The sequence below is a fragment of the Mytilus trossulus genome, chromosome 8, assembly GCF_036588685.1.
Source record: "Mytilus trossulus isolate FHL-02 chromosome 8, PNRI_Mtr1.1.1.hap1, whole genome shotgun sequence".
Classification (NCBI taxonomy): Eukaryota; Metazoa; Mollusca; class Bivalvia; order Mytilida; family Mytilidae; genus Mytilus; species Mytilus trossulus.
In genome coordinates, this window is record NC_086380.1 from 68,188,559 (window position 1) to 68,214,842 (window position 26,284).

At 31.9% G+C, this 26,284-nt stretch overlaps 1 protein-coding gene across 1 annotated transcript in view; it reads left to right on the top strand.

Moving 5' to 3' along the window:
- The first annotated feature begins 6,005 nt into the window (after window positions 1–6,005).
- LOC134681316 (uncharacterized) overlaps window positions 6,006–26,284 on the top strand; it is a 33,851-nt gene continuing 13,572 nt past the window's right edge. The window contains exon 1 of the mRNA XM_063540891.1: window positions 6,006–6,058. The gene's annotated coding sequence lies outside the window, so the exon portion shown is untranslated. The remainder of the gene's footprint in view (window positions 6,059–26,284) is intronic.

Sequence of the window (26,284 nt, forward strand, 5' to 3'; positions counted from 1 at the left end):
ATGAAGTAACACTTCAGAACGTATCACTTTTACTGAGTTTACATTAATTAAAAACTGATTTGACGTTGCCTCTTGAAGGACGCTAACACTATATGCTATGGAATTTCTTCAAATGTTTCATGTATGCAAACCTTTCAATGTTTATTAGGTGGAAATGTCAAAATGATTGGATTTATTGCATATATATCTAACATCAGTGGAAATACCACATTGAATAAATAGAGTTTAATTGGTTTGACAAATAGCTGATGCATTTACAACTGATGTTTAACCATATGAACATTTGATTAGTTTCAGATACTTATAATATATATCCAGCAAGTGATAATATCAACCTATTGATATATTTAATCTGAATTTCTCGACCTTTTCATATATCATGAAGACCTATTCCAGCGGCTCATCCCTACCAGTCATTACATAGGAAGTAGCCCCCCGAGATCTGCAAATCTCGCGTTATTCCTTTTAAAAGTAATTGCATAACACACTAAAATTTATCATTCATGATGACACGAGGTCCCACAATAAAGTGCAAAGGTGAATTAAACAAAAACTTGATAAAAATCTTGTTTTTATGATCCTAGCTAAATATTGTAATTATAAGTATTAAATGCTTCTTTTTGTAACTCCATAGGGTCGTAAAAGCGTTGACCGTGTGCACATTTTTAGGATGAAGGGCTTCCACGCTTCGTACAAAATGTACTTCGGTCAACGCTTTTACACCCAATGAAGTTTATACAGAAAAAAAGTATTCAATTCTTAAAATAATACACAAGTAAGTCTCGTAAACGGGCGTATACAAATAAAGAACACTAATTTAGGACTTTAAAATTACCACTAATGTAATTTTACAATTTTTTATATAAGAATATTTTATTTCTATCATCATGCGTTTTATTCAAGAAAACCTAGAGGTATTGAAAAGTATTGCAATTGATATAAATAAATGTTTTAAAATGAGAAAACTATCATAATAATCAATAGAGTACAGATATTGTTTTAAATTTTTAAAAGACGTTGAGAATATTTGCCTGTTAATGATAGATATAAATGTTATGTCTTTTTTCCTTCTAATATGCGCGGGGCTCTGATTTGCAGGCTGTGGTTAACCGTTTAACATCTTATAATTCATATTTATATATGATTTATATCAACATCATTGTGTCAATTAACAAAATCATTGTATTGAATTACTTTGCTCTTCGTGGGCCCTTTAATTGGAATAAAAAAAGATATTTTTAAATAAATATTATCTGTTGTCCAAAATATTCAGATAAATACTGCATGCTTAGGATGTGTTTTGTTCTGAAATTCACCCGTGATATGATAAAGACAAATAATTACATTTGATGTATGTTTCATTATAATACTTTACTGCAGATCATTTGTTATTCCGTAAGCAATTGTATCAGTCAATGCAACCGCCTGTCCTGTGTGTAATCTTTAACATTCAAATCGCTGCACGCCGATCATGCTAGTGCGATAAAACCTTGAACTTTAACAATTTGCGTGGGAGTGTAAACAATAAAGCTGTCATTTCACTATCAAGTATGTAATTACCACTTAACCAACGCTTCGTGCGTGATGTTGAACACGCGCCTTATTGTCAGAATCCCTTTAATAAAATGTGTTGCTATAGAGACTATAACTACGTTCTACTAAAAAAAACATGTCACAAGACACAGCATACATAAGTAATATGACACGAATTAAATCGAAATTAGGTGCAATTTCATTTTAACTGCATACGATATTATATAATGCTAATTTAATTAATTGAAAATTTACAAAGATAATCATATTATTCCAGTAAATAGTCCAGAGTCCCTCGTTCACAACTATAAGGACTTGGTAATGTACATTATAAAAAAAATATTCCCTTACAAACCTATATGTTCTGTTCTTTAATTGTGAACTAAATTACAACATAACAGAAAAACAGTCAGGACGGTGTTGTACGACAGGACCGACATGGACTTTCTACACTGTCCCTCTGTACGATTACCAATTAAAAAACTTTTCACAAAAGCCATCATAATACGGGGTGCCGAATCTTGTGATTTTGTACTCGTATTCAATTTTGTACGGACAAAAGTGACTTTTGTTCAACAAAAATGAGTTCAGTTTAACAAAATTTGTAGAATACTACAAATTTAAAATTTTGTCATACAAAATTATCTTTTAGTGGAAAAAAGTCACTTTTGTCATGACAAAATTCATTTTTGTTACACAGACTTGACTTTTGTTACCAATTTTGAAAATTGGGTGACAAAAGTCAATTTTGTATGCAAATTAGTTTAGTTTGGATTATGTGAACTAATTAGCATACAAATTCAAAAAACAAAATTGAATCCTGTCTCACACAATTGACTTTTGTGTTTTTAATTTCCATATCAGGTAACAAGAGTCAACTGTGTATGCAAAACTTATTTGCACACCTTTTTGACAAAATTGACTTTTGTCATGACAAAAATGAATTTTGTCATCACAAAATTGAAGTTCTCATGAAACAAGTCTATCACATAGTTTTGTAAGACAAAAATGATTTTGTTATGTAATAATTAATTTTGTACAAAACCACAAGAGTCCCATTCGGCGCCCCGTACATAAAGCCTTCAACAAAGAGCGAAACACTGTGTAGTAACGAGGTAGTAACATATCGGTATAGTTAGTTAGAAAGCCTTGTCATATAACCATGAATCCTTTGATATGGTAATACTAAATCATATCGATCTCACATTAGAAATTTGTTGTTTATTTGTCATCCGATTTGCAAGTTTACGTGGTGTTCCTGGTGAAATTAAAGTAAATTGAAGAGACCAAAATTGCAATTCAGATCTGTATAATTTATAAAGAATTATTTTTATTTGTTACGTCCTTCGTTTTACAATATGCTTGCTCAGTTTTATTTTTTGAAAATTTTCAGTAACAGAAATATCTGGCATGCTGATCGTTGAGGTTACACGCCATTATTCCGACAGCCCATTAGTCCGACAGTCCATTGGTCCGACAACCCATTAGTCCGACAACCCAATAGTCCGACAACCCATTGCTCCGATAGCCCAATACACCAACAACCCACAAGTCCGACACTTATCAAGCCAAGTATTAGGGTATCAGGGTAAAATAAAACTTGTCTGTCTGTATAATAACGTTTAGATATGTAATAATATATGTTAAGAAATAACTCCGTATAAACATAAGGCTGGGGTAGTTCGAATACTTTCTATACACTCAATTCGAAATCTGTATATAGAATATAACAGAAAATATTATTTCACTTTCAAATTAAAGGGTATATAAACAGTATATAACTCAAGAACAACCAGTGATGGTGCGTGCTACTGATGATGCTCCCGCACAAATACATGTACTTCGTTGTTGAGTTGTGAATCTGAAAAAAACTCACACCGTATAGTGACTTATGTAAACCTTGAAAAATCATTGTATTGTAGTTACTGCGAAAAATGTGACGAAAATTGTCAACTTGGCCGTCATGTTAAAAGTGTTCGGTAAACAGGAATTTGTTGAGTAATGAATCTGAAAACATATCAGACGATACAGTCGACTTCAATAAACCTATCAGAAATCCTTGTAATGTCGTTCATGAAAAAAATGCAACGAAAATATCCATGGGACGGAAGGACGAACTGACGGACGAGTGGACGGTTGAATGGACGGACTGACAGAGGTAAAACAGTATATTCCCACTTTTGCGGAGCGGCGGTATACTGATTGGGTCAACATTAAGACTTTACAATACTAATATATCATAGTAATAATATGATATAATTATCTTTATAACACCGTAAGCCTCAGTCACAATCAGAGCCAAAACAAAATAGAAAAAAAACCTAGCACATTGATATCAAATAACAGTCAGTATCAAACCATGTACTATATAGTTCAAAAGAACTATCAATATAATCATCATTTGTTTCCTCTATTAGTAAAGTTTTCTTGTGTATACATCGAATATTTATCATATTTAGCATGGCTAACTTTTCAAAGTTCTGACATGTGCTAGACTAAATATGCTGAAAGAGTTCCTCCCTCAAATTTTGATAATGTGAGCATTCGATTGAAAAATTACGCTCATCCTAAACTTTATCAGCTGTACAATACGATTTTTTGAATATCTGGCATTTTCAATTCTTAATGTAATGGGTGAGCACCGATTCTTAATTAACATATGAACTTCCTGCCTTAAAATCAATGATACATTGTATCTCAATATTTCCCCCCTTGAAAACAATCTTTAAATGAAAAATAAGTGTCAATTTTGCCACAAAACACATAATTTAGCAAGTTTTTACAATTAGACAATTTGAGAAAGACACAAGCAGGACAAGAATGTCACACATTGTCTTAGATTTCTTACTAGTTGTTATTGGCTTTTACACTGCACTCGTTCTATTTGAACAGTCAAAATACTTGACTGTATATTTCTATGTCATACACAGTCACCGACCCGATATCACTTTTCCTCATGAATATTTTTAAAAGAAAAAGAAGTTACGGCAATGTTCATGTCCGTCATATTTGTTTTTCGTTTTGTTGTAAATCATCAGTCCTGCACTTCCTTCAAACATTGTAAAAGAGGCATAGTTTTCTAGATTTTGAAATAAGCTCGGGATATAAAATTGATATCACTACAAATAAATTGAGTGTCATCTCTCAGACTATGTCAGATGAGTGATACAAGGGGTAGAAAGTGTTGCGACCAAAGAGGGCGGGTAGTGTTATCCAACATCGATATATTTCTTTATGTAGTTAAAAGTGACGAAACCTCACTCCCCTGATACGCGAAAGGGGGTAACCGACGATCTAGTGAAAGAAGGTAGATCAAGACACACAAAAAAACACAGCGAACTAGAACAGCACCGACTGAGAGTGGACACACAAACAATGAAATGTAAAGAAAAAGAAAATACCCAGACACGTAAAACGAAAGAGGGAACAGGGTAAGGACTGAGCAGTTGCAATAAGCATGTTTATCAATTCCAATTTACTGAGACTTATATCCCGCATGGAAAGAATAATTGGGATCAAAACGGACAACCAAAAATATTACAGAGAACGGAGTTGGTCTTTTTTAGGGAAAATTTACCCATACACATAAGAAAAATGCAGTGTCGGAATAATGGGCTGTCTGAGTAATGGTTTGTCGGAATAATGGGCTGTCGGAGTAATGGTTTGTCGGAATAATGGGCTGTCGGAGTAATGGGTTGTCGGAATAGTGGGCTGTCGGAGTAATGGGCTGTCGGAATAATGGTTGTCGGACTAATTGGATGTCACCATCGTGGACATAGTTTTTAAGAGTTTTATTTAAGATGTTTTTATTAATTCATGTATAAATTTTAATCAAGAACATCTTCGCGCATTGTTATGACATTTTATCGAAAAAAATATTTTCAAATTTTGAAAGATAAAAATCATGAAAGTTGCTCAAGAAGCCATGTGCAATTCAGTTCCAAAGTATAGCCCATTATAGTAAAGATTTTTTAACAAATCTATCAAACAGAGATATTGTCAATGATAAATCTATTTATTGTACATGTATATAATGATATGTGTCCATGACCAATCTAATTAAAAACCAATCTCTCATCGCTCCCGTTTTCTGATATGTCGCGTCCGTTGGTCCATGACTGACTGAATTGTAAATGCAATCAACTTAAACATTAAGCCAAAATAAGTTTGCTTATGCGTTTGTTGTTTTGGGGCTTTTTATTGTTTTTAATTTGTTTCTGATTTTTAATTTACCATTATATGTGGTCATATGCCTTTTCTTAATTTGAAAATGTGTGTATATCAATGTATCAAAATCTATTATACAGAGAGTGCTACATAAAGATTTCAAACTTGACTATGAGTAAAGGGAGATAACGCTTTCTAATCAACTATATTACAAATAACTGTAATATAAGCCACATTATTTTTGCATGTAATATTACTGATATGCGTTATATTACTTGGATAAATAATCGCCTGGACTGTATTGGTCACGTGACAAATTATCTGCCGCTGCTGGGTGTAGTGATTTGTTGAATTTCAGGTATAACTTTCTTTTTAACATTCAAAACACTTGGAAAATAACTCTCTTGATGTGTAATTAACTCGTGTTAACCACATTTGATCATAACAAGAATTTTAAAATACTAGAAATATTGTTAATCATTGATTTTCTCATTCTACTTTCGTTTTCCGTTTGCTTTAAACTTGTTTGATATCTGATTAAGTATGATTAAGATAAGAAACATATGTAACCCTAATGTCATATTTAAGTAGAAAATAATTAAATACTTGACGATGTGCAATCAACAATAAATTTCTCTCTAAATAAAACAATAAAAGAAAGCATTAGCCCAGGAAGTTTTGACATGAAATATAATTCAAATATTTATTATGTTATACATTGTAATATAATACACTTGTCTAAAAATACATTATTGAACCGACCAACTAAAGATTTCGTGGTTGTTTAGGTACAATATATATTTTTGTTCCCATTATTTTCCTTTTTTGTTCCTCGAGCAAGGGGGATGCAGGGAACGTTCAACGGTTGATACCGGGCATTTGTCCGTCTGTCCGTTTTGGCTCACCTGGCCTAAAAGGCCATGTGAGCTTTTCTCATCACTTGGCATCTGTCGTCATCGTCGTCTGTCGTCGTTAACAATTTTTCAAACATCTTCTCCTCTGAAACTACTGAATGGATTTAAATGAACTTAGCATGATTGTTCCTTAGATTATCCTGCACAAAGTGTGTGCTTCGATTTTTGATCCGTCAAAAAACATGGTCGCCGTTACTTAAAATAGAACATAGGGGTCAAATGCAGGCTTATATTTCAAAAACGAAAGTATTTAGAGCAAATCTGACTAGGTCAAAATGTTCATAAGGTCAAGATCTATCTGCTCTGAAATTTTCAGATGAATCAAACAAACCATTGTTGGGTTTCTGCCACTTAATTGGTAATTTTAAGGAAATTTTGTAGTTTTTGCTCATTATCTTGAATACTATTATAGATAAAGATAAACTGTAAACAGCAAACATGATCAGCAAAGTAAGATTTACAAATAAATTAGATGACCAAGATTGTCAATTGACCCCTTAAGGGGAAATTGTCCTTTAATCATGTTAATGACAATTTTTCACAATTTGTTCATCATATTTGCTAACTTTAAAAAAATCTCCCCTGAAACTACAGAATGAATTTGGATGAAACTTAACATGATTGTTCTTTAGATTATCCTGCACAAAGTGTGTGCTTCGATTTTTGATCCGTCAAAAAACATGATCGCCGTTACTTAAAATAGAACATAGGGGTCAAATGCAGTTTTTGGCTTATATCTCAAAAACGAAAGCATTTAGAGCAAATCTGACTAGGTTCAAATGTTCATAAGGTCAAGATCTATCTGCTCTGAAATTTTCAGATGAATCAAACAAACCATTGTTGGGTTTCTGCCACTTAATTGGTAATTTTAAGGAAATTTTGTAGTTTTTGCTCATTATCTTGAATACTATTATAGATAAAGATAAACTGTAAACAGCAAACATGATCAGCAAAGTAAGATTTACAAATAAGTTAGATGACCAAGATTGTCAATTGACCCCTTAAGGGGAAATTGTCCTTTAATGACAATTTTTCACAATTTGTTCATCATATTTGCTAACTTTAAAAAAATCTCCCCTGAAACTACTGAATGGATTTGGATGAAACTTAACATGATTGTTCCTTAGATTATCCTGCACAAAGTGTGTGCTTCGATTTTTGATCCGTCAAAACACATGACCACCGTTACTTAAAATAGAACATGGGGGTCAAATGCAGTTTTTTGCTTATTTCTCAAAAACGAAAGCATTTAGAGCAAATCCGACATGGGGGTTAAAATGTTCATTAGGTCAATATCTATCAGCCATGAAATTTTCAGATGAATCAAACAACCCATCATTGGGTTGCTGCCACTTAATATGTAATTTTAAGGAAATTTTGCAGTTTTTGGGCATTATATTGAATATTATTATAGATAAATTTAAACTGTAAACAGCAAAAATTATCAGCAAAGTAAGATCTACAAATAAGTTAGTATGACCAAAATTTTCAATTGACCCCTTAAGGGGTTATTGTTCTTTAATGACAATTTTTCACAATTTGTTCATCATATTTGCTAACTTTTAAAAAATATACTCCTCGGAAACTATTGAATGGATTTGGATGAAACTTAGCATGATTGTTTCTTTGATTATCCTGCACAAAGTTTGTGCTTCGATTTTTGATCCATCAAAAAACATTGTCGCCATTACTTAAAATAGAACATAGGGGTCAAATGCAGTTTTTTGCTTACAGATGGGTGCACTCCTAACCTGTACAGCAAGTTAACTTGATAACCAGTCATTTGGACTGGTCAAAATTAACCTGTGACCGAATAAAGGACTGCTCTGACCAGTCCTTGAACCAAAATCTAGTTAACTTGAAAAGCGGACTTGGTCCTAGGAATGTTTTTATGTCAGCAAAATTGCAATATAATAACAAAAAATTTTGGTTCGCATAAATTTAAGATACCAGCATGTCCTCATTTTATTCAAAATATTGATATGTAACAAAATTTCAGTAGTTTTGATACCTCCAGCTGACTTGTACAACAAAAATATTCGACCGCATTACCAAAACTGACCATATGTGAACTTTAAATTGTAAATCTATATACCAGCATAGTAAATCAGCCTTATTTTTAATGTCAGGATTCAATGTATAATACAATCATGACAATGGACAGCAATATTGCAATATAATAGCAACAAATTTTTGTTCGCCTAAATTAAGGGTGCCAGCATGTCCTCTTTTTACTTAAAATACTGATACGTAACAAAATTCCAGTAGTTTTGATGCCTCCAGTTGACTTGTACAACAAAATTATTTGACTGCATCCACCAAAACTGACCATATATGCACTTTAATTTGTAAATCTATATACTCACATAGTTAATCAGCCATATTTTTTATGCCAGAATCAATTTATAATACAATCATGACAATGGACAGCAATATTGCAATATAATAGCAACAAATTTTTGTTCATATAAATTTAGGATACAAGCATGTCCTCATTTTATTCAAAATATTGATAAGTAACAAAATTTCAGTAGTTTTGATACCTCCAGCTGACTTGTACAACAAAACTGTTTGACCACATCCACCGAAACTGACCATATATGCACTTTAATTTGTAAATCTATATACCCACATAGTAAATCAGCCTTATTTGTAATGTCAGGATTCAATGTATAATGCAATCATGACAATGGACAGCAATATTGCAATATAATAACAACAAATTTTTGTTCACATAAATTTAGAATTCCAGCATGTCCTCATTTTATTCAAAATATTGATACGTAACAAAATTTCAGTAGTTTTGATACCTCCTGCTGACTTGTACAACATAATTATTTGACTGCATCCACCTAAACTGACAATATGTTCACTTTAATTTGAAAATCTATATACCTCCATAGTAAATCAGCCATTTTTTTTATGTCAGGATTTAATGTATTATTCAATCATGACAATGGACAGCAATATTGCAATTTAATAACAAAAAATTTTGGTTCGTATAAATTTAGGATACCAGCATGTCCTCATTTTATTCAAAATATTGATATTTAACAAAATTTCAGTAGTTTAGATACCTCCAGCTGACTTGCACAACAAAACTATTTGACCACATTACCAAAACTGACCATATGTGAACTTTAAATTGTAAATCTATATACCATGCAGCGTAGTAAATCAGCCTCATTTTTAATGTCAGGATTCAATGTATAATACAATCATGACAATGGACAGCAATATTGCAATATAATAGCAACAAATTTTTGTTCGCCTAAATTAAGGGTGCCAGCATGTCCCCTTTTTACTTATAATACTGATACGTAACAAAATTTCAGTAGTTTTGATACCTCCAGCTGACTTGTACAACAAAATTATTTGACCGCATTACCAAAACTGACCATATGTGTATTTAATTTGTAAATCTATATACCCGCATAGTAAATCAGCCTTATTTTTTACGTCAGGATTCAATGTATAATACAATCATGACAATGGACAGCAATATTGCAATATAATAACAACAAATTTTTGTTCACAAAAATTTAGAATTCCAGCATGTCCTCATTTTATTCAAAATATTGATATGTAACAAAATTTCAGTAGTTTTGATACCTCCTGCTGACTTGTACAACATAATTATTTGACTGCATCCACCAAAACTGACCATATGCACTTTAATTTGTAAATCTATATACCCGCATAGTAAATCAGCCATTTTTTTTTATGTCAGGATTTAATGTATTATACAATCATGACAATGGACAGCAATATTGCAATTTAATAACAAAAAATTTTGGTTCGCATTAATTTAGGATACCAGCATGTCCTCATTTTATTCAAAATATTGATATGTAACAAAATTTCAGTAGTTTTGATACCTCCAGCTGACTTGCACAACAAAATTATTTGACTGCATTACCAAAACTGACCATATGTGTATTTAATTTGTAAATCTATATACCCGCATTGTAAATCAGCCTTATTTTTTACGTCAGGATTCAATGTATAATACAATCATGACAATGGACAGCAATATTGCAATATAATAATAACAAAGTTTTGTTCACATAAATTTAGGATACCAGCATGTCCTCATTTTATTCAAAATATTGATACGTAACAAAATTTCAGTAGTTTTGATACCTCCAGCTGACTTGTACAACAAAATTATTTGACCGCATTACCAAAACTGACCATATGTGTATTTAATTTGTAAATCTATATACCCGCATAGTAAATCAGCCTTATTTTTTACGTCAGGATTCAATGTATAATACAATCATGACAATGGACAGCAATATTGCAATATAATAACAACAAATTTTTGTTCACAAAAATTTAGAATTCCAGCATGTCCTCATTTTATTCAAAATATTGATATGTAACAAAATTTCAGTAGTTTTGATACCTCCTGCTGACTTGTACAACATAATTATTTGACTGCATCCACCAAAACTGACCATATGCACTTTAATTTGTAAATCTATATACCCGCATAGTAAATCAGCCATTTTTTTTTATGTCAGGATTTAATGTATTATACAATCATGACAATGGACAGCAATATTGCAATTTAATAACAAAAAATTTTGGTTCGCATTAATTTAGGATACCAGCATGTCCTCATTTTATTCAAAATATTGATATGTAACAAAATTTCAGTAGTTTTGATACCTCCAGCTGACTTGCACAACAAAATTATTTGACTGCATTACCAAAACTGACCATATGTGTATTTAATTTGTAAATCTATATACCCGCATTGTAAATCAGCCTTATTTTTTACGTCAGGATTCAATGTATAATACAATCATGACAATGGACAGCAATATTGCAATATAATAATAACAAAGTTTTGTTCACATAAATTTAGGATACCAGCATGTCCTCATTTTATTCAAAATATTGATACGTAACAAAATTTCAGTAGTTTTGATACCTCCAGCTGACTTGTACAACAAAATTATTTGACCGCATTACCAAAACTGACCATATGTGTATTTAATTTGTAAATCTATATACAACATGAGGTACCCACATAGTATTAATCAGCCATATTTTTTATGTCAGGAATCAATGTATAATATAATCATGACAATGGACAGCAATATTGCAATTTAATAACAACAAATTTTTGTTCGCATAAATTTAGTATACCAGCGTGTCCTCCTTTTATTCAAAATATTGATACGTAACAAAATTTCAGTAGTTTTAATACCTCATGCTGACTTGGAAAACAAAACTGTTTGACCACATCCACCGAAACTGACCATATATGCACTTTAATTGGTAAATTTATATACCCGCATAGTAAATCAGCCATATTTTTTATGTCAAGATTCAATGTATAATACAATGACAATGGACAGCAATATTGCAATATAATAACAACAAATTTTTGTTCGCCTAAATTAAGGGTGCCAGCATGTCCTCTTTTTACTTAAAATACTGATACGTAACAAAATTCCAGTAGTTTTGATGCCTCCAGTTGACTTGTACAACAAAATTATTTGACCGCATCCACCAAAACTGACCATATATGCACTTTAATTTGTAAATCTATATACCCAGTATTACCCACATAGTTAATCAGCCATATTGTTTATGCCAGAATCAATTTATAATACAATCATGACACTGGACAGCAATATTGCAATATAATAGCAACAAATTTTTGTTCACATAAATTTAGGATACCAGCATGTCCTCATTTTATTCAAAATATTGATAAGTAACAAAATTTCAGTAGTTTTGAAACCTCCAGCTGACTTGTACAACAAAACTGTTTGACCACATCCACTGAAACTGACCATATGTGAACTTTAATTTGTAAATCTATATACCCGCATAGTAAATCAGCCATATTTTTTATGTCAGGATTCAATGTATAATACAATCATGACAATGGACAGCAAAATTGCAATATAATAACAAAAAAATTTGATTCGCATAAATTTAGGATACGAGCATGTCCTTATTTTATTCAAAATATTGATACGTAACAAAATTTCAGTAGTTTTGATACCTCCAGCTGACTTGTACAACAAAATTATTTGACCGCATTACCAAAACTTACCATATATATGTGAACTTTAAATTGTAAATCTATATACCAGCATAGTAAATCAGCCTTATTTTTAATGTCAGGATTCAATGTATAATACAATCATGACAATGGACAGCAATATTGCAATATAATAGCAACAAATTTTTGTTCGCCTAAATTAAGAGTGCCAGCATGTCCTCTTTTTACTTAAAATACTGATACGTAACAAAATTCCAGTAGTTTTGATGCCTCCAGTTGACTTGTACAACAAAATTATTTGACTGCATCCACCAAAACTGACCATATATGCACTTTAATTTGTAAATCTATATACCCACATAGTAAATCAGCCTTATTTGTAATGTCAGGATTCAATGTATAATGCAATCATGACAATGGACAGCAATATTGCAATATAATAACAACAAATTTTTGTTCACATAAATTTAGAATTCCAGCATGTCCTCATTTTATTCAAAATATTGATACGTAACAACATTTCAGTAGTTTTGATACCTCCTGCTGACTTGTACAACATAATTATTTGACCGCATTACCAAAACTGACCATATGTGTATTTAATTTGTAAATCTATATACCCGCATAGTAAATCAGCCTTATTTTTTACATCAGGATTCAATGTATAATACAATCATGACAATGGACAGCAATATTGCAATATAATAACAACAAATTTTTGTTCACAAAAATTTAGAATTCCAGCATGTCCTCATTTTATTCAAAATATTGATATGTAACAAAATTTCAGTAGTTTTGATACCTCCTGCTGACTTGTACAACATAATTATTTGACTGCATCCACCAAAACTGACCATATGTTCACTTTAATTTGAAAATCTATATACCCGCATAGTAAATCAGCCATTTTTTTTACGTCAGGATTCAATGTATAATACAATCATGACAATGGACAGCAATATTGCAATATAATAATAACAAAGTTTTGTTCACATAAATTTAGGATACCAGCATGTCCTCATTTTATTCAAAATATTGATACGTAACAAAATTTCAGTAGTTTTGATACCTCCAGCTGACTTGTACAACAAAATTATTTGACCGCATTACCAAAACTGACCATATGTGTATTTAATTTGTAAATCTATATACAACATGAGGTACCCACATAGTATTAATCAGCCATATTTTTTATGTCAGGAATCAATGTATAATATAATCATGACAATGGACAGCAATATTGCAATTTAATAACAACAAATTTTTGTTCGCATAAATTTAGTATACCAGCGTGTCCTCCTTTTATTCAAAATATTGATACGTAACAAAATTTCAGTAGTTTTAATACCTCATGCTGACTTGGAAAACAAAACTGTTTGACCACATCCACCGAAACTGACCATATATGCACTTTAATTGGTAAATTTATATACCCGCATAGTAAATCAGCCATATTTTTTATGTCAAGATTCAATGTATAATACAATGACAATGGACAGCAATATTGCAATATAATAACAACAAATTTTTGTTCGCCTAAATTAAGGGTGCCAGCATGTCCTCTTTTTACTTAAAATACTGATACGTAACAAAATTCCAGTAGTTTTGATGCCTCCAGTTGACTTGTACAACAAAATTATTTGACCGCATCCACCAAAACTGACCATATATGCACTTTAATTTGTAAATCTATATACCCAGTATTACCCACATAGTTAATCAGCCATATTTTTTATGCCAGAATCAATTTATAATACAATCATGACACTGGACAGCAATATTGCAATATAATAGCAACAAATTTTTGTTCACATAAATTTAGGATACCAGCATGTCCTCATTTTATTCAAAATATTGATACGTAACAAAATTTCAGTAGTTTTGATACCTCCAGCTGACTTGTACAACAAAATTATTTGACCGCATTACCAAAACTGACCATATGTGTATTTAATTTGTAAATCTATATACAACATGAGGTACCCACATAGTATTAATCAGCCATATTTTTTATGTCAGGAATCAATGTATAATATAATCATGACAATGGACAGCAATATTGCAATTTAATAACAACAAATTTTTGTTCGCATAAATTTAGTATACCAGCGTGTCCTCCTTTTATTCAAAATATTGATACGTAACAAAATTTCAGTAGTTTTAATACCTCATGCTGACTTGGAAAACAAAACTGTTTGACCACATCCACCGAAACTGACCATATATGCACTTTAATTGGTAAATTTATATACCCGCATAGTAAATCAGCCATATTTTTTATGTCAAGATTCAATGTATAATACAATGACAATGGACAGCAATATTGCAATATAATAACAACAAATTTTTGTTCGCCTAAATTAAGGGTGCCAGCATGTCCTCTTTTTACTTAAAATACTGATACGTAACAAAATTCCAGTAGTTTTGATGCCTCCAGTTGACTTGTACAACAAAATTATTTGACCGCATCCACCAAAACTGACCATATATGCACTTTAATTTGTAAATCTATATACCCAGTATTACCCACATAGTTAATCAGCCATATTTTTTATGCCAGAATCAATTTATAATACAATCATGACACTGGACAGCAATATTGCAATATAATAGCAACAAATTTTTGTTCACATAAATTTAGGATACCAGCATGTCCTCATTTTATTCAAAATATTGATAAGTAACAAAATTTCAGTAGTTTTGAAACCTCCAGCTGACTTGTACAACAAAACTGTTTGACCACATCCACTGAAACTGACCATATGTGAACTTTAATTTGTAAATCTATATACCCGCATAGTAAATCAGCCATATTTTTTATGTCAGGATTCAATGTATAATACAATCATGACAATGGACAGCAAAATTGCAATATAATAACAAAAAAATTTGATTCGCATAAATTTAGGATACGAGCATGTCCTTATTTTATTCAAAATATTGATACGTAACAAAATTTCAGTAGTTTTGATACCTCCAGCTGACTTGTACAACAAAATTATTTGACCGCATTACCAAAACTTACCATATATATGTGAACTTTAAATTGTAAATCTATATACCAGCATAGTAAATCAGCCTTATTTTTAATGTCAGGATTCAATGTATAATACAATCATGACAATGGACAGCAATATTGCAATATAATAGCAACAAATTTTTGTTCGCCTAAATTAAGAGTGCCAGCATGTCCTCTTTTTACTTAAAATACTGATACGTAACAAAATTCCAGTAGTTTTGATGCCTCCAGTTGACTTGTACAACAAAATTATTTGACTGCATCCACCAAAACTGACCATATATGCACTTTAATTTGTAAATCTATATACCCACATAGTAAATCAGCCTTATTTGTAATGTCAGGATTCAATGTATAATGCAATCATGACAATGGACAGCAATATTGCAATATAATAACAACAAATTTTTGTTCACATAAATTTAGAATTCCAGCATGTCCTCATTTTATTCAAAATATTGATACGTAACAACATTTCAGTAGTTTTGATACCTCCTGCTGACTTGTACAACATAATTATTTGACCGCATTACCAAAACTGACCATATGTGTATTTAATTTGTAAATCTATATACCCGCATAGTAAATCAGCCTTATTTTTTACATCAGGATTCAATGTATAATACAATCATGACAATGGACAGCAATATTGCAATATAATAACAACAAATTTTTGTTCACAAAAAATTAGAATTCCAGCATGTCCTCATTTTATTCAAAATATTGATATGTAACAAAATTTCAGTAGTTTTGATACCTCCTGCTGACTTGTACAACATAATTATTTGACTGCATCCACCAAAACTGACCATATGTTCACTTTAATTTGAAAATCTATATACCCGCATAGTAAATCAGCCATTTTTTTTTATGTCAGGATTTAATGTATTATACAATCATGACAATGGACAGCAATATTGCAATTTAATAACAAAAAATTTTGGATCGCATAAATTTAGGATACCAGCATGTCCTCATTTTATTCAAAATATTGATATGTAACAAAATTTCAGTAGTTTTGATACCTCCAGCTGACTTGCACAACAAAACTATTTGACCACATTACCAAAACTGACCATATGTTAACTTTAAATTGTAAATCTATATACCCGCATAGTAAATCAGCCTTATTTTTAATGTCAGAATTCAATGTATAATACAATCATGACAATGGACAGCAATATTGCAATATAATAGCAACAAATTTTGTTCGCCTAAATTAAGGGTGCCAGCATGTCCCCTTTTTACTTATAATACTGATACGTAACAAAATTTCAGCAGTTTTGATACCTCCAGCTGACTTGTACAACAAAATTATTTGACCGCATTACCAAAACTGACCATATGTGTATTTAATTTGTAAATCTATATACCCGCATTGTAAATCAGCCATATTTTTTATGTCAGGATTCAATGTATAATACAATCATGACAATGGACAGCAATATTGCAATATAATAATAACAAATTTTTGTTCGCATAAATTTAGGATACCAGCATGTCCTCATTTTATTCAAAATATTGATACGTAACAAAATTTTAGTAGTTTTGATACCTCCAGCTGACTTGTACAACAAAATTATTTGACCGCATTACCAAAACTGACCATATGTGTATTTAATTTGTAAATCTATATACACCATGAGGTACCCACATAGTATTAATCAGCCATATTTTTTATGTCAGGAATCAATGTATAATATAATCAGGACAATGGACAGCAATATTGCAATTTAATAACAACAAATTTTTGTTCGCATAAATTTAGTATACCAGCGTGTCCTCCTTTTATTCAAAATATTGATACGTAACAAAATTTCAGTAGTTTTAATACCTCATGCTGACTTGGAAAACAAAACTGTTTGACCACATCCACCGAAACTGACCATATATGCACTTTAATTTGTAAATCTATATACCCACATAGTAAATCAGCCTTATTTGTAATGTCAGGATTCAATGTATAATGCAATCATGACAATGGACAGCAATATTGCAAAATAATAACAACAAATTTTTGTTCACATAAATTTAGAATTCCAGCATGTCCTCATTTTATTCAAAATATGGATTCGTAACAAAATTTCAGTAGTTTTGATACCTCCTGCTGACTTGTACAACATAATTATTTGACTGCATCCACCAAAACTGATCATATGTTCACTTTAATTTGAAAATCTATATACCTGCATAGTAAATCAGCCATTTTTTTTATGTCAGGATTTAATGTATTATTCAATCATGACAATGGACAGCAATATTGCAATTTAATAACAAAAAATTTTGGTTCGCATAAATTTAGGATACCAGCATGTCCTCATTTTATTCAAAATATTGATATGTAACAAAATTTCAGTAGTTTTGATACCTCCAGCTGACTTGCACAACAAAATTATTTGACCGCATTACCAAAACTGACCATATGTTTACTTTAAATTGTAAATCTATATACCAGCGTAGTAAATCAGCCTTATTTTTAATGTCAGGATTCAATGTATAATACAATCATGACAATGGACAGCAATATTGCAATATAATAGCAACAAATTTTTGTTCCCCTAAATTAAGGGTGCCAGCATGTCCCCTTTTTACTTATAATACTGATACGTAACAAAATTTCAGTAGTTTTGATACCTCCAGTTGACTTGTACAACAAAATTATTTGACCGCATTACCAAAACTGACTATATGTGTATTTAATTTGTAAATCTATATACCCGCATTGTAAATCAGCCTTATTTTTTACGTCAGGATTCAATGTATAATACAATCATGACAATGGACAGCAATATTGCAATATAATAATAACAAATTTTTGTTCGCATAAATTTAGGATACCAGCATGTCCTCATTTTATTCAAAATATTGATACGTAACAAAATTTCAGTAGTTTTGATACCTCCAGCTGACTTGTACAAAAAAATTATTTGACCAAAACTGACCATATGTGTATTTAATTTGTAAATCTATATACACCATGAGGTACCCACATAGTATTAATCAGCCATATTTTTTATGTCAGGAATCAATGTATAATATAATCATGACAATGGACAGCAATATTGGTTAATTAATTTAGGATACCAGCGTGTCCTCCTTTTATTCAAAATATTTATACGTAACAAAATTTCAGTAGTTTTAATACCTCATGCTGACTTGGAAAACAAAACTAGTTGACCAAAACTGATCATATGTGCACTTTTATTTGCAAATCTATATACCCGCAAACCATTGTACCGAGCGCCTTAATGTCTTCTCCTGGCGCTCCTGTTCACATTTTAGTAGGACCGTAAATGTACACGTAATCAATAATATTGGAAAACTATTAATGCAAAAAATATTCTGATTAAATTGAGAACGTCCGAATTTCATCTCTTTATTCATTATAACAGTCAGATCATATATAGGAGTTCATGATGGTGTATGTCTAAAACAAAACTATTATGCCACATCATCAAAGTACCAACACTGACATGTCTGAATTCATTTGTACTATTTACAATGATTTAATAAAAAAAAAGTATACGAGGTTCTCTTCTTGGAATCTATTATGTCGGTTGATTGATTTTGTTTTTAGTTAAACGTCAAGTGGCAACTATTTCATTAGAGTGCGCATTGAGTATAATTTTAGGATGTCCCATATAATATCAATTTAAACCAATTACAAAAGATTCATGTTACTAATTAAGATTTGGAACACATTTTACATATCAAATATGATTGTTTTGGCACGGATTTCAACACGGCTGCACATTTCAAATGTTGCCAGCCTCCGTTCACGTTTCATTAATCGTTATTACTTGCTTCTTTTAATTTCAATTTTTATAAACTCATGCTTTAATTTTAGTAGTTTTATATATTTTTAAAATTTTAGTTTCTGTTTAACATTTAACTTAAAGATTATTTTAAAATATCATATGAGTATATTTTCAATTTATAAAAAAAGTATTCTTTAAATTTGCATTAAATTTTTTTAATAGTATTTAAAATTTCTATCATGTTTTTCTTTTACAGGGACTGTACAGGTTCATTTTCCATCATTGTGCATTTAATTTTGCAATGATTATTATGTATCATTATTTAATAAATACAATTTGAAAATATTATTTTTCATACTTTTCACTCGTTCTACACGATATCCCCATTTTATCGATAATTTCCGTAGATATTTCACGTTTTATACCCGATCCAATGGCATTTTATTAGAAAACCGGATGTGGGTACGCGCAGCCTAGAACGGCAATTTGACTATTCGTACCCGCATGCGGGTACGCGCAGACACTGCCATATAAATATCGGCAATGACAAATCTCTCGACAAGCTCGATAAATCTGACGAATTTGACGAGATTGTTGATAGTTTTAATACACCGTACGCTTACGGACACTGTACAATTTCTGTTAGAATATTCTACGGGAAATAGAATAGTAAATTAATCCAATGCAAACAAGTTGAATATCAATGAAATATCCATGCAAGTATAAATTTATGCATAAAGTAAATTTAGGAAGGGACGGGTAAACAACGGGGAACGAAGTAACGTAGACAATGTTGCCGATATCCCGTGATATAAAAATATTGTTCCGATGCGTTGGATAACCTTTCTATCCGCCTTCTAACAAAAAAAAACTCTGTGTGATCGTATAGCCATTGTTTTATTTATATAAGAATACAAGTATATCAAATAAAAGAGAGCATTTGTATAATCTGTCACCAAGGTTCACTCGATAGCACTGTTAGATAAGGGGGAGCTAACTCGTATGTGCTGGAACCAAGGAACAGGGGGTCAGTCTATCGCTAGACTTAATGTTCTGATAGGCATAGCTAAAACGCAAGGAAGGTTTTCATAATTTAATTACTGTAACAATTTAAACGAATGATGATAACAAATCAATTAGTAAACAATACCAAATAATAATAATAATCTAAATCAAGTACAAAGTATCAAATCTAAATATCAATTCCAAAGTAAAAACTATTTCTCCTTAAATGTAAAATCCAAAATAAATGCCAAAACTACTGAATCATAAAATGTACTTAATCTCAATTTCAAAATATAAAAGTCTAAAAATAAAAGTTTCTCAAAAGTATTTCCAAAGTTAAATTATGAGTCAGAGATAAATTTAGTCTCACACAACACAGTCAACTGGTAGACTGGTAGACAGTCTTATAGGGCCAGTATAATGACATGAGTAGTGTGAGGTCAAGCTTCCGAAACACTGACTGCCTTTCCAAAATTTCACAACGATATTTATACTAAAATCTAAAATAAATAAATATGTCTCGACATGTTAATAATACTCTCATTAGCAAAAATATACTTTAATTGACAAAGCCTAATCCTGTAATGTTTTGATAAAACCTAAACTTTCAAAGTGACATGTGTTAATTACAATTAATATTTCAAAATAAGTGCTTTGAGCAAACTGTGACATTTCGAGTACTAATGCCACAGCATAGGTAAAATAAATTAAACAGATTAATAAAACTTTTTCAAAATACAAACATTAAATTTTCTTTCATAAAATAAAACATATTTTTATCCAAAATAACACTAACACAAATTTAAGCCAAATAACACACCATGACATATTCCCCCCTACTCCAATATGTTTGTCCCCAAACATGATATATACATTCACATATAAACGACTTAAAAATATCTCAATACACTCTATACAAATTATATATAACCTGGCGCCAGAAAAAAAATATATATACAATTATTGTGAGCTAGCTAGTTTTTCTCAACCTTTATATTTTTGTGTAATCTCTAAAAAGACAAGACACTTTAACCAAAATCAAAAGATGTAGTAATAAGAAATAGTATGCGTGCACTCACACTAAGTCCTAGAACTACCTACCCCAAAAAAAAATGTTTTAGAAAAACTAAATAGATTTACTTGCTCCTAAAATACTATTTTCAAGTCTCAAACACTGTCCTAACGAGTCACAAATTGTTTAAAACAAATCACCATGGATTTATCTCACTTTGGAACTCTTTAGTTAATTCTTTTAAGAAAGTGTCAATGCACCCATTCGGCAGTTCACCAAAAGTCTGCCATTTTGGAGGCATATTTGGGTTCATCCAACTTAACAAGAATTCCGTTTTTCCACTATTGTCAACTCTTGCTTCATGTAATTCATACCCTTGACCACAGGTACAAAATTCTTGTCTCAATGTTCTCTGGTGTTTTTCCCGAAGAAAGTTCAATTTCTCTTGCAACAATCTCTCCTCAAATATTGTTGTAAAGTAGTTGATAAATTTGTGTGCATGGTTACGGACGGATGTAACTGAATGCCACTTTTGGATAGTTCCAGATTGAATAAGATAATAAGCCTTTTTATTTATTAAACGCACTGCTAGTAATTTTTCAGGTTGTGAATAATCCAAAGAACGGTTGTTATTGGTTGATAGCACATTTACAGATTCCTTTTGCGAATTGGTACTTGTTTCGTTATTTTCTTCATTTCCTGGTTTGGCAGATTTATTAAAGAATTTATGCTTAGTTTGATTTAGAGGTCTTTTTCTCCTTTTCCCGCTCATTGTTCTGTCCACATGAAATTGACGCACTATATTTGTTGGAATTTTACATGGAAAATGCCACTCGGTTTGTCCTGTTTTGAATTTTATTTTGTAATATAGTGTACCATTACCTCGATTTGAAGCCATTAGACGGTCAATGTTTTCTTCACTAAATGGAGTACAATTTCCACGTTTACAATCTTGACACGATGGTTTGGTGTTGCCAACAGGCGGATTGTGTGGTTGGTTCTGGTTGTTGTTACCAATTCTCTGGTCTGTGTTTGGTTGTTGTCTATCATTGTTTTTATCATTTTGCTGTCCCCTGTTCTGTTGTTGTCTGTCATTGTTGTCTCCATTTTGCTGTCTTCGATTTTGTAGTTGTCTGTCGTTGTTATCTTGTCGACCTATTTCGTCTGGATCTAACTCATCGTCATCATTTTCATGTTCTGGAGGCGGATTAGTTGGTCTAGTGTTAGGGTCATAGTATGGCTTCAACCTATGCGCAGTTACTAGTGACTTCACTTCTTTGTTGTTCGCACAATTTCTGATTCTATATGTGTGGTTTGATCTGTTCACAAGAGTTATATAATATGGACCTACCCATTTACGATGCAATTTTGGAGCCTTTCCTACAGGAACTTTAGTACAGTATAGCCAAACTCTTTGGGTAGGTCTAAATTCTGGTTCCTGTGTATTCTTGTCGTATTGGCGTTTATTTCTCTTTTGGGCTACTTCTATGTTCTCTGATGCAATTTTCCTGGATCTTTCTAAATTTTGCAGAATTCTTCCTAAAAATATCCTATGATCTTGGGCTAAATGTTCCTTAGGTATGAGAGAAGTATCAATCGGCAGACACATCTCTCGTCCAAACAACAAGAAAAATGGTGAGAAATCAGTTGACTGAGTTGCAGGAGTGGCTCGGTATGCCATCATGATTCCTGGTAATAGATGAACCCAGTCATCTTGCTGATCTTTAGCATAACTGCGAATAGATTGGAGAATAACGGAGTTCATTCTTTCAACAGATCCATTTGTTTGCGGATGATAGGAGCTCGTTAAGTGTCTTGTAATCTGAAACATTTCAGATAATGCTTTTACAAGGTTCGACGTAAAATTCCTGCCGCGGTCTGATATGAGAACTCTAGGTGCTCCGTATCGTGAGATAATCTCCCTGTACAGTATTCCTGCTACCTCACCAGCTTCTTGTGTTTTTAAAGGGAATATTTCACTCCACTTAGAATAGCTGTCCACCACTAAAAGTACATGTTTGTATTTGTCTGGAGTTGTAGGTAGACCACTAAGTATGTCCATATGCCATCTACTAAATATGTCATCACTTATTTGTGGTTTAAGAGGTGGTCGTCTAGCACCATAATTCCTTTTCGATTGTTGACACACTTCACATGTCTTAACGTATTGTTTAATATCCTCATACATTGAAGGCCAAAAGTACTTATTACGCAGTGATGAGTATGTTCTGTCAAAACCTTGATGACCACCGCCTAGAATACAGTCATGGTAAGACCTTAAAACGTCGTCACGTAAAATTCTAGGAACAGCTATCTGTTTCACTAAACGCTCATGTCTTGGCACTTGCTTATCTCTTTGAATAAAAATGTTTTAAAATTCCGTCCTCTAGTTCAAAATTGTATGATTCAGCCACTATTGTTCTCGCTAAAATTGCATCATCTGGCAATTCTCTATTGAACTTATATTTGTAAATCTCTGCAAAGTTACGACACTGTTTTTGATGTTTGGATAAATTCATAAGTTCTGGTTCTTGAATTTCAGTTCCTTGTATGTTTGCGATTACATTTTCTTCACTCTCTCCTTTATAAAAAAACACAGTTTCAGTATACTCTTTTTCATTGATATTGTACAAATGTTCTCCCAAATCGTTTGAGTATTGTGCTGTTGAATTTGTGTACTGTTGCCTGGATAGACAATCTGCAGTATTCTTAGAGCCTTCACGGTGTATAATCTTGAAGTTGTATCCCTGAAGTAGCAAACTCCATCTTCCTAGACGACCTTGACAGTCTTTGATTTTCTGCAGATACTTAACAGATACATTGTCGGTATACACAGTGAATTCTTGATTTGCCAAATAATGTTTGAAGTGCTGTATTCCATCCACTAGAGCTAGTGCTTCCTTTTCTGTAATATGCCATCTAAGTTCAGAACCACGAAGAGATCTTCCACCATAAGCAATGGAATGCTCCACTCCATTCTGAATCTGACTTAACACATATCCCATTGAATTTTCAGATGCATCTGTGGATAATATGAATGGTTTATCAAATTCTGGAAACACTAGAATAGGTGCGGAAATAAGTGCATTTTTCAGAGTATCAAATGCCCTCTGACATTCCAATGTCCAGTTGAATTTTATATTTTTCTTCAAAAGTGATGTTAACGGTGTGGCAATACACGCATAGTCCTTTACAAACTTCCTGTAATAGTTTGCCATCCCTAGAAAACTTTTCACTTGTTTTGCATTCTTAGGAGTTTGAAAATTGTTCACTTTTTCTGTGTTTTCTGGGTTCACTTTAATTCCATTTTTAGAAATAACATGTCCTAAATACTTAACTTCCTTCTTTGCGAATTTACATTTGGACGGATGTAATTTCAGATTAGCACTTCTTAAATTGGTAAACACTAAATTTAAATGTTGCAAATGTTCCTCAAAGTTCTTTGAAAAAATTAAAACATCATCTATGTAGACTAACGCGATCTTAAAATTTAGATTTTTCAGCACTTTGGTCATTAAACACTGGAATGTCATTGGTGAATTCATCATACCAAATGCTAGTCTGTTGAATTCATAAACTCCCTTGTGTGTGATGAATGCACTCTTGTATTTTGTGGCAGGGTCTAACGGTACCTGCCAGAATCCTGAACGAAGGTCGATAGTTGAATATAGCTCAGGTTTGGCATCAGCTTATGTATCCAAAATGTCAGACATGTGTGGAATTCCAAACGAAAGTGGCTCTGTTATCTTGTTGAGCACTCGGAAGTCCACACAAAAACAAAATTTACCATTTTGCTTCTTCACTAACACTACAGGGCTGTGGAATGGTGATGTAGATTCTTCGATGATACCATGTCTCTCCATCTCATCTAGTTGTCGCTCGATTTCTGCACGCATCTGTGGTGATTGAAGATAAGGTGCTAAACTAACCACCTTATCACCTTTTGTATGGATGGTATGATAATGCATTTCAGTTTTACCAAGTTCAGATAAATCCTTGGCAAATATATCTCTGTTCTGGCTTAAAAATTCACAAAGTTTCTGCTTCTGATTTAAACTTAAGTCTGCATCATCTAAATTAATCCCTAAGTCTGTTAACACATTTTGACAGTTATTATTCCAATATTTCTCACTTTCCAAAACACTGCATAAAAATCCTTCATCTTGTTCTTTGAAAGCATGAATATTTCTAAAGTTAAGTAGCTGCACAACAGCAATTTGTAATTTCGAGTCCAAATAGATAGTTTGATTAGTTGGATTTAAAAGTCTGTAAATTCCCATGTTGTTATTATCAATATTACAAACTGTTTTTCCACCAGCTATAGAAAAGCGTGACTGAAGTTTATGGCACGGTTCTAAAATTACTGTACTTCCTATTTGAAATTTTGGAATTTTAACCGGTATAATTGTTTCTGATTGAGGTTCTAAAATCACTGAATTCACGGTTTCTGCCAAAGCTGTAACTGCACTATTGTCTTGAAAGGTTGCTATGGTAACATGAGCAACACTATCTTGATGTTCCATGTTCATTGCTGAATTCTTCTGAGTTGGTATTGTTAAAGTCATATTTTCAAAGTCGGGTTTCACTTTATTGTCTCTCAAAAAATCTAATCCTAATATAGCTTTTGCATGTAGTGTTTCAAATATACGGAATTTCTGGTAAATTTTGTATTGTCCAAAAGATAGCTGTAGTACTATTTCACCAATTATCGCATGCACTTCTCCACAGACACCTATTGCACTATTTATCGTTGATTTCTGTATCGCTGTAGTAGTGTTTAGATGGTACAGCTGATGTTGACTGATACAGCTAAAATATGCTCCACTGTCAACTTAACATCTCACTTGGTGG